Raw genomic sequence first — 10376 nt, 5'->3', positions numbered from 1 at the left:
AACATTATGTATGTATATATACACGTAGATATGTATGTATGTACGTATTTATTCCCTAGCTCTTTCAGTGATATTTCTTCTTGGATTTTAGAGCAGGGAAGTCTGAAATGGAGAAACTGTATTGAAGTTTGGCTTATGGGACCTGCTTGATTTTTGTTGTGTTATTTCTAAAAGGGCCCGTTGAATTTCTAGAGGGTAATGAGTTACTGGATGTGACTTTGAACTCTGTGTCTAGTGGCACATTATTCAGTAGCATGCCTTACATAGCACAGAGGAATAACAAGGCCGTTATGCAGAACAGTATGGTCTGAAACAGAAGTAAGGAAAAGATCCAGCTAAAACATATGCAATGGGGTGAAAACATGGGAGTGTAAGCAACGAGACTATCTAACAATTTCATGTGTGAAAAAATGGTATGGGGTGGCTACCACTTCAACTCCTCCACAGATATTGCCTGATATTTTAGATATGTAAGGTTCTATCCCTGTTTTGGAGATGTGAAAACTAACATTACATAAATAGCTGCTTTACTCAAATTCAGTAGAAACTTTCTAAAAAGCACACTGAGATTGAAATGAAAAACTATGTATTTAAAAGTGGTGGGTGATTACAGATGGGCAACTAGTGATAGCTTGTACCCGAGTTTTAGAGACAGTGATATCTGTAGTTAAGCCCTCAGAATGATACTCACTTTGAAAATACAGCCCTGCACACCTTTGGCTCAAAGCTGAAGGTCAGTAGCTATGTATGAAGAGCTATTTTCCAGTGTCTGCTAGCAATTTGCCCACCTCCAGAAATCAAATTTGTTTCAGTACTAAGATCTAAATTCACAAATTATGTCCAAGCCCATGTTTATACTCAATCTGGAGCTTCTCACCGCCCTGCAGATTTTTTTAACCTTTAGATCACCTGTTCCAACCAACCTCATGAAAATAGCAATTAAAACTGTGATGGGCTCTTTAGCCTGAGTCAAAGCTTATAATGCAGAAAAAAAAAAACCAAAAAAAAAAAACAAACCTTGCCTGCTCCTTTCTAAAGTGGAGATGTTCCTTTTTCCTATGATCCCAAAAGAAAAACCCAAAAATAAATGTTCAGAGGCCAAGCTGTTCTGTCAGTATGTAGCAGACCCTTTAGACAGCAGCATTTCAGTGAGGCTGATGTTGGATGTGCTCAACCTCTATCTTCTAAGTTCAGGTTCTTGGCTCAGCCTTTGGCAATTTTGGAAAGATTCAGAATAGTATCCATTTCTTCTCCCCACTGTGTGAAAATATGAGTTTGGAAATACAATAAAAACCCAGGTGGATGCCAGCTTTGCACTTGCAGTGAACCTCTGTAGGCCTGGTATGGATGGTCTTGGTGCTTTCTTCATCCATTGAAACCGCTGCCTTCCCTTCTCCCTTCTGATGTCCTGGTCTGCTTGGGGACTGCAATGAAACTTGCTTGGTCTTGGTCATTAGAGTTTTGTTGAAATGGTCTCTGCTGTGTGCTGTCTTCATCAATGCTACCAATGTTTATGATCCAGCTGCCTGCACGTCTGTTCTGGAGGAATTTTTGCCCTTGTTGGGACAGACAAACCAAAACTGTGGTTTGGCAAGAGCTGTGAGAGAGCAGATGATCTAGCTTGGTAGAAGCAGGTTCCATTTCACTAACTGCTTTCAGGACATCCATCTCCCTGATTCGAAGATCCCCACCCCCTGATTCTCAGCTCGGTGACCATATATATCATATTCCCCCTCATTTTGCTCCTCCCCATCTGCTCCCTGTGGTCTGGAATGAAGGGCCAGTGCTCTCTGACACAGTTTGTCACAGGTATGTGGCCCCCAGCCTCCCTGTACTGAGTATCCTTGTTCTGTTCTGAATCAAAGCCATGCCTGGTGCTGTGATCCATCTCACGGCCATGAAAAAACACCTCTTAGAAACAGAGTGGTGGCACATTGGGGCTGGAGGGGGGAAGGAGATGGAGTATTCCCATCGATGTGTTCAGCTGTCATCAGAGTCACTCGGCCAAAGGATTTTTCCAGGTAGGATCACTGGGGAATCATTTGTTCTTTCAGCGCCATTAGTCTTATCATGGTGATGTTTAAAGTGCAGTACAGACTGATTAGGAAAAATCTCTTCATCTAAAGAAACTGAATTTCTCCAAAGTGTTTGTAAGATAATTTGAATGCCTAAAAGAGCTTTTCAAAAACTGGAGTCATAGTCCTCTGAATATCAGAGGTCTACACCAGGACAGAGGAAAATCAAAGTGCAGCAAATGAATATACTATTACTCTTGAATATATCATCAGATTCAATGGACAGGTTTGTAATGCTTTTATCTTGTGGCACTTACTTGATTAAGATTTTTTTCTCTTACCATCATTTCTTTTTGGTGCAATTAGAAGAAAACTTTATTACATTACAAATTCAAGGTCACTCCTATGTTCTGAACACTTGCAAAGAAAACAAAGCAGAACTGCTGTTCTCTCTCGATACCAGAAGACACCAACACTTTATTGACGTTAGGCTGAAATCACAAGTAATGTTTGCTATACATTACAGCTGACTACATAAAAGCAGTTCTTTATATTTATTAAGGCTAATCTCAAGGCTTGTTTCAAGGTGAAGCTACAGAACAGTTTAGTCATTAAATCATTAGAGGCCAGCCCATGTGATGCAATTTTCACATTGATCTCCTACTGCCAGCAGCACTGACATGGAATGGCATGTGGAAACACCATGACAGCAGCAAGTAGCCCCCAAGCATCCCTTGCCACTGGCCAGTGCCAACTATAGCTCCCAACCAGCAGCAACATTCGTGGTCTGACGTGGGTTGCTGAGCTGGGTAAAACCAAGCAAGAAGTGCAGAGGGCTTTGTGCACATCTGTGCACGTGAAAAGGGCAGAGCAGAGGAAGAGGCATAGATTTGCTGCCCAAGGCTGCTGGGTCCCAGGAGAAGACCTCTTGGCCAACTGCTTCAATCTACTTTAAATACAATGGACATCTACGAGAATCCATTGGGAATCTTTACCGTGATACAGTGAGTAAGCTAAATACATCTGTACTTCATACTTTAAGTTAATGAGAATATAAATATTTAAATATATACACACTTTGCAAGGGCAGTATGGTCTGGAATACTTGTGCTGCTGTGCCCTTAGCGATAAGACGTTTTGAAATAATTTAGCAAAACACTGAAAATAATTTGACCTTTCTGTTAAGCTAATCTAAGTAGCATTTCAACAAGCAGTAGCATGGACTTCCTAGATAACTTATTGAAAATGCCACAAAACTGCAAGGAATTTCCGGAAGTAAAGTATCGGGCACTTTCTTTGTCCAAAGAATGCTGACCCTCTGAGAAGTTTTAAGAATCCTTAACTATTTTAGCAAGCATCTATTTATTTCACAGCTGGAAAAATACACTTGAAAGATCCTGAAATTTATGGAACTAATATCCCATTACACTAGAAAGCATGATTTTCTTTAAAGAATGAGCTCATATCCTAGATAAATTATCCACGATCTTTCTGTCTTCTGTGTTTCTTGGATCACAGCATAGCAAATGTTTGTTTAAAGCGTATCTCACTGCATTTATACTCAAAAAGGCTGTCCAAAATTTAGAATCATAGAATGGGTTTTAGGAGGGCTGAGAGTTGATGTGCCTGGATTCTGCTTCCACTGTTACCAAAGACTCATGAGGTAGTTTTATTTCATTTTAATGTTTTGATCCATGCTTTTTTTTTTTTCCCCCATCTCTGAAAGGGGTGTAAAGCTGGAACTTACTGAATAGCATTGTGGGAGAAAACTTAAAATTTACATAATCCGATTCTAATATTCAAGAATTGTAAGGCTTTGCATCAGCTGATTCCTTTCTACTTGAATAAAAGTTTATTTCCTTGTGGAACTGGACTGCAGCTGAAATAATTTTTTCTGGGTATTCCAGTGGTTGCTTTGTTTCATTTTTTTTTGTAAGTTATTTACCTTTTTAATGTCTATTTAATATTCCATAAGTTATCCGAAATAGGCTGAGCCAAAAGATATCTGTATGCTTTTATTTACCTCATGAACATAAATTTTGTGTATCATTTTTTCCTACTGTTTCCTTTTCATTACTCTTTGTCATCTTCATTTATCAAGGCAAGGTTTAAATCTGTGCTGGAAATCCTTCTGAATAGGGACCTTTTCTTTGCAGATCTCCAGTGAAAAGGCTGGTGTATTCTGTGGCACTTTAAAATAAATGCCAGGATTAGAGGTAGTTTCTTTTTCAACTTAAGTACATCTTTCATCCTCTGCTTGCACTCAACGGCAGATTGGCCACCACTGCAGGGTTAGCTTTCCCCCTCACACTGGATGCTGCAGATGAATACAAAAACTGTCCTGACAGAAAAAGAAGAGATCAGAAACAGAGAACCCCCCCCCAAACCAAAAAAAAGATAGACAAATGCAGAACTATATTATAATGGTTCCTCTCCCTCCTTTTCCTCTCTCCAAAAAAAAAAGAAAACAAAAATCAAGCCTGGAAGAGACAATGCAGTAGGAATCCAAACTGGCATTTTCCCAAGAGCAGGAGAGGGACAGCAGCTTGAGCTGCACGCACATGAGGGACCTGCCCAGGGTGATGCTGCTGTGGATGCCTGCAGTCTCCCAGGGCTCCCAGCACACTGTCTTTCAGTCCTGCTGAGCTGCTGCGTAAATCGAGACAACTGCTGCCGGTTTGATGGGGCGTAGCAGCTGAACTCCTGCAGGGAGATTTTTCCAAATAAATTGATGGAAGGAGAGGTGATACTTCATAGTCTTTCACATTTCAGTGGGGTTGAAATGTGTTTGTAAATTTGTACTTTGTCAGTGTGGTTGAAGGGAGCTCTTACCCCAAAGTCTGTGTACGGTAGTTACTGTTACTAACATTCATAAGCAGTGGAGTTATACTCTGCTGACTTAGAACAGGTCATTAATTTTTAAAACTATTTTTAAAGCGTAATTGTTTGAACACATTACATCAGAACAAGAGAAGCCTGGAATGAGTGGGCAGCTCCACAGTAGAGCCATGAATAAGAGGGAGAGCTCCCTATTATGCATGTTCCTCCCAAAGCATGAAGAAAGCTGGCAGGTCTTGCACAAGCATAAATAATACCAGTAAGGACTTTGGAGGCTTAGAAAGAAAGGAAATATTCAGAAACAGTCATTACGGTCCCTGTTCTTTCACTGTCTGGATTAGGGGTGGCAGGAATAAAAAAACTGATACACAGCAAATTAAACGAGGACTCTTTTATAGGCATCAAACCCCTGTATTATTTGCTGCAGACCCAGAATTCAGTCATTAGAAGGCAGGTTGAGCTTTTTTCAGAGAGCCTAGCTTTCCCCTGGAAGTCAGTAATGCAGCTGCCTGACTGCTTGTGAAATTCCCACTCTCAAATCTCGACTAGGCATATGCTCCACCATATGAATGGCAGCCCTCATCTCTGTGTGAAGGCCATTTACCTGAATGCATTGTTGCTTTCATAGTGAAGGCAATTAAAAGAAAAACATAACAGCCCACCATAATTGACAAAATTCCCAACACCACAAAACAACAGTAACAATGACAACACAACAAACAACCAAAGAAAGCAGTATATTTCATCATCTTCCTTGTAACAGTTGAGCAGTAAATAAGGGTCACACCAGTATGTCAGGATGTTTTTCTGAGTCAATTTTTGACACGCTCCTTTCTGAGAGCCCATCAGGTTGGCTGTGAAGTGAGCCTGAAGGAGATAGAGCAGGAGAGTCAGCTTTTTGGAATACAGTGTGGTTTCTGTGATTTGGCAGCAATAAGCATCTCCCCTACGCATCCACACGGTGCTGTCCCCAGAGCACCACTCCTGATTCATGAAGCATCATCAGAGCAGGCAGCTCTCCATGGACATGCTTGGAAGATGACAGTCTCTGGCAGTGATGACCTGAGCTGAGTACACTTCAGGAGCCAGTTAGTATCAAAGTGTGACAGAAAATTCTCACAGTATCAAAGGGCTTCAAAATCAGTGACTCGTGCTGCTCATTTTTAAACTTTCAAATTACAGGAAGGCAAGTACTTCCTAATTTGAATCTCTTTGAGAGTCCTAACTATGTAACAGAAAAGTGGGATGTAGTTCTACCTTTGCAGTAAAGAATGACTAGCAGTCATAGTGGCTCATCAAACTTTACAGTCCTGTGTTTGACCCTGTGCTTTTATTAACTCTTCAGTCAGAGTATCTCCCACACAAAAGACTTCCCAAGACACCTAAGGATGTGTCTGCTCTAGCAGTTTAGTTAAGATCAGGAGTGTACTTGGGAAGCAAATATCCTTTCCTATTTACTGCACCCTAATTCTCAGTGTGAAGTTGTCTTGGAGCACACAAACTGGATACCCCTTTGGTGAAACCAGATGATATGGTCCAGGTAGGCACCTGCTGCATCCCAGCCACAACAAGAGCTAGTTTAAAGTAAAATCCTTAAAGTGTGCATATGGTGGCCCTTATCTCTGCATCCACTGTTTCACTCAGTGGATCCAGTCCAACCACGCTGCACCACTTGCTCATGTAGAGATGCCCTGGACTTCTAAAGAGGACAGTCAAAATCGGGCTGGCATTGGGCCAGATCAGCTATTAGCTTGCCAGCCTTTGCAGCATTTGCATTGAGATTACAGAGAGGTGCCTAGCAGGAAATCTATGACTGCGGTGTGAGTGGTGTTTAAAGCAGTTTTTAGCTTTAGGTTAGATGAAGGTTTCCAAGAGAGTGGTCTTAGTGACTGCTTTTGTTGCTAGATAAGATGTGTTGTTCTCTTTCTCTTGTTCGTCACAGTTATGTGGAAGGCTATGTCAGGACAGAGTAAATTCTAGACAAAGCCCATAAAAACATTGCCATTGAAAAACAGTCACAAGCCATACACACTGAAACAAAGGCAAACTAGAGCAAGTATTACAAACCCTGTCAGAGAGATCATCTAGGCGATATAACTTGAGCTGTGACCTTCCTCAACTCACTGGGGAGCTTTTCTGCTCAATAGGGTCCTGAAATAGCTGACTTCTGGCTAGATTTAAATAAGCCACTTGTAAATAATTTTGTCATGTGTACTGGGAGGGAAAAAATCTGGCTGCAATTGATTTTGTTCCTGTACTTTCACAGCACATAGCCATGAGCCCTCAGTATTGACAGACTTCCCAGTGAATTCATAGTGGCTGCCCTCAGTGTCTGCTGTTTTCCTGAATGCTGATGTTGAATAAACACTGAAAGAATTCCTCTCCCTGATTTTTTTGCATACTACAGTAAAGACTCTGAAAAGGCAGATGGATAATTCTGTCCTTTGAACAACTCCTAATAGACACTTTAGTGAAAAGGCTGGGAATCTGATGGTGATGTTATGTTTCTGTCTACTGGAAGGTTTATATTCATTTAAATGGTTGAATACTGATATTATGGAATTTTTTGACTCAGCCATCACTTCAAATTTATCTGAGAGAATTGTTCAGTGATTGTGGTTGACTTCTCCTATTACACCATTGGCCTGTCTTGGTGGAGGGACAGGATGATCTCAGACATAGGCTACCGAGCTCTTGTTGGATAGGAGCACAGTGGTTGTCTTTGAACTGGTGATCTACAGCTGAAAGCAAAATAAATCATTCTGACAGGTGCCATAGAAGGTATATGAGGGAAGAACCTTGCCGAGTGTCTTCTAATGTGGCATAAGGCATTTCAGTGTTGGCCCTGCTTTGAGCAGGAAGCTGGATGAGGGGCCTCCTGAAATCCCTTCCACTCTGAATGACTCTGTGATGGTACTGACAGTACAGAGAAGAAGAAGCATGCTACAAGCAGCTTCTGGAAAATAAGTTTATATGCCTCTCAAGAGCTGCAGATGTGTTATTTAAATGTAAACCAAATGCTATTTTATGATGTTGAAATCAAGAACTGCAGGCAATTACTGTACCAGCATGAAAGACTGTATTAGAGAATCAGATACACAGTTACATTAGCAATTGCAAATTTTGTCTCCTTCCTCTGTGGTGCTCTTCCTTCTACTTCAGTACTAATGGTTGGCAGTGACAGAGAACGTAGGGGAAGATTTAGTCTTGACAAACTTAGTAAACAGGAAAGGCATTTTTGGCTTTGCATACAGAGAGTGGACAGCTGTTTGCTGGTCTTTTGGATTAGGAGACACCACTGAAACACAGCTTTTCAGTGGTCCTGACTGCGTAATCAGAGAAAGAAACACTTAGCTGAAAGAGCTGCAGAAAAGCATCCTCAGTTTATTCAGTTTCCACTGACCCTCAGTGTCAAAGCTTGCCCTGTGCAACCTCACTTGGGCTTGCAATGGTCTGAATGTGGCAGAGAGAAACTTGGTGTTGGCTGGGACACCTTGGCCTTCAGCAGGACAAATCAGTGCTCACTCAGAGCAAGCGAGGCCAACCATACTCTGTAATCCACAGTAAACACATTCTTGCTCCACTTCAAGTCAGTAGCATGTAAGTATTTTTTTTTTAAGAGTTGTCTGGCACCTGCATCATGAGTCACCCTTGATAATGTGCCTCTCTGAGCACAGTTTTCAAAGGTATTGACTGCTTGCGCTGCTGCTGACGGTGAGTCTGGAAGAGAGGGCTTTTTCCTGTAGCTCCGCAAATCAAGTCAAAGAATCAGATGTTACTACCATCTGATAGCAGAATCAATGGTCATTTTAAAGTGTTCTTGTGTATATTTCTGTGATTTCATGGTGTTTTTACTGCAGAGCTGCTGAGAAGGAAAATGTTCATTTGCATGCTGCAAAGCATAGGCATGGAGCCAGCTCTGTGCTATTACAATATCTGATCTCTGTAAGGCAAACACCTTTCTGAAAGGAGTTAATGTTTCTGCCCATTCAATTCTGATTCACAGTTCAGCACTTTCTTCACTCGAACACCCTGGGGAAGACTGTTATCTATATTTTTTCTTCGTCTTTTATCTTTATTCCTGGATGAAGTGAAGAAATCATCGGTTCATGTTACAGTCCCTTTTTCCCCCTTGCAGTAAATCTGCAACATTTTTCATTATTGGTGAGCTGCATGTTGAGTATATTTCTGTTATTTGAGGCTGAAGGTGTGAATTACTTGCATGAAGAACACTCACGTTGCATGGTATGCACTCCATGGGGAGTACGTGTTGTTAACTGATGCATATCCACACATACCATCAAAGGCATCGGAATGTGCTTTTCATCAAAACCGAAGAATTGATTTAAAACATTTCACAGCAAAAGTACTTGATTTTTTTCCTTCTGTTTATGAACACAGATCATAATATTTGATGTAGTCATTAGTAGAATCTCAGAAAAAAATTGTATCCGCCGTTCCCTTGCTGTCTGAGAATTGCAAACACTTTACAGAAATTAATTGACGTGGATCACAAGGTGTGGCATTTTCTTTCTGAGAGGACATGAGTGACTGTTAACAGGGATTTTTCTTCTGTGAATACAAACTTCAGAATTATTTTTCTATAAATACCATGGAACACACAATTCATATTTATCACTTGTATTCCTGCCAGGAAATTTAATTGCTGTTCACAGAGAGCAAGTGAGGAGAAGCAATTTCATTTAAATAATTAAACCTTTCCAGTATGTGCTTTATGTGGAAAAAAAACCCCACAAAACTCTTCTAATTGGAAGAAACTTTGCATTTATCAGCACAAAGGCCAGTCGTGTCTTTCTAATCAGTCAGCCTGCTTACGGTTTCTCTGACACAGCAGTTGTTCTCCACACCTGTAGTGTCCGTATGGACCCCTTGCTTTTCCAGAAGAACAGACACAGGAGCTAATTATTCCTGCAGCGATCCTCCAGGTAAAACCTGGGGAGCATTTGGACAGTGCAAGCCTCTCTTCCCTCCCACTGGCTGCTTCTTAACCAGCATGCCGCATAAGCTGAAATGCTGAATAAATAACTTCCCTCAAAAATCAATGCGTGTTATACATTGCTCCTCCATTTAAATAACATCCTGTTTATCTAAGAGCTTCAGGCTGTGGCTGTGTAACATGAAGGCAAATTATCCCGGCTTGGTTTCAGGTCTAATTTACAGGCTGGCTATGTTAGCACAGGCTATTCAGCCACCTTTCTCTTTCAAACATTTCTGCTTCTCTGCCAGATTTACCTTATTGCGAGTGATGCTACGGGCTTGGGTCAGGGTGGCTGGAAGACTGCATGGAGGAAAAGGATTTGGGGCTATTAGTTGACAGCCAGCTGAACATGAGCCAGCAGCGTGCCCAGGTAGTCCAAGAAGGCCAATGGTCTGCTGTGCAGCCAGCAGGAGCAGGGAGATGATTGGCCTTCTGTACTAAGCTCTGGTGAGACCACACCTGGAGGGCTGCATTCAATTCTGGGCCCCTCACTACAAGGAAGATATTAAGGGCCTGGAGTGTGT

The sequence above is a fragment of the Meleagris gallopavo genome, chromosome 1 (assembly GCF_000146605.3).
Source record: "Meleagris gallopavo isolate NT-WF06-2002-E0010 breed Aviagen turkey brand Nicholas breeding stock chromosome 1, Turkey_5.1, whole genome shotgun sequence".
In the NCBI taxonomy this organism is placed as follows: domain Eukaryota; kingdom Metazoa; phylum Chordata; class Aves; order Galliformes; family Phasianidae; genus Meleagris; species Meleagris gallopavo.
Note: the sequence above shows the minus strand (reverse complement) of the source record.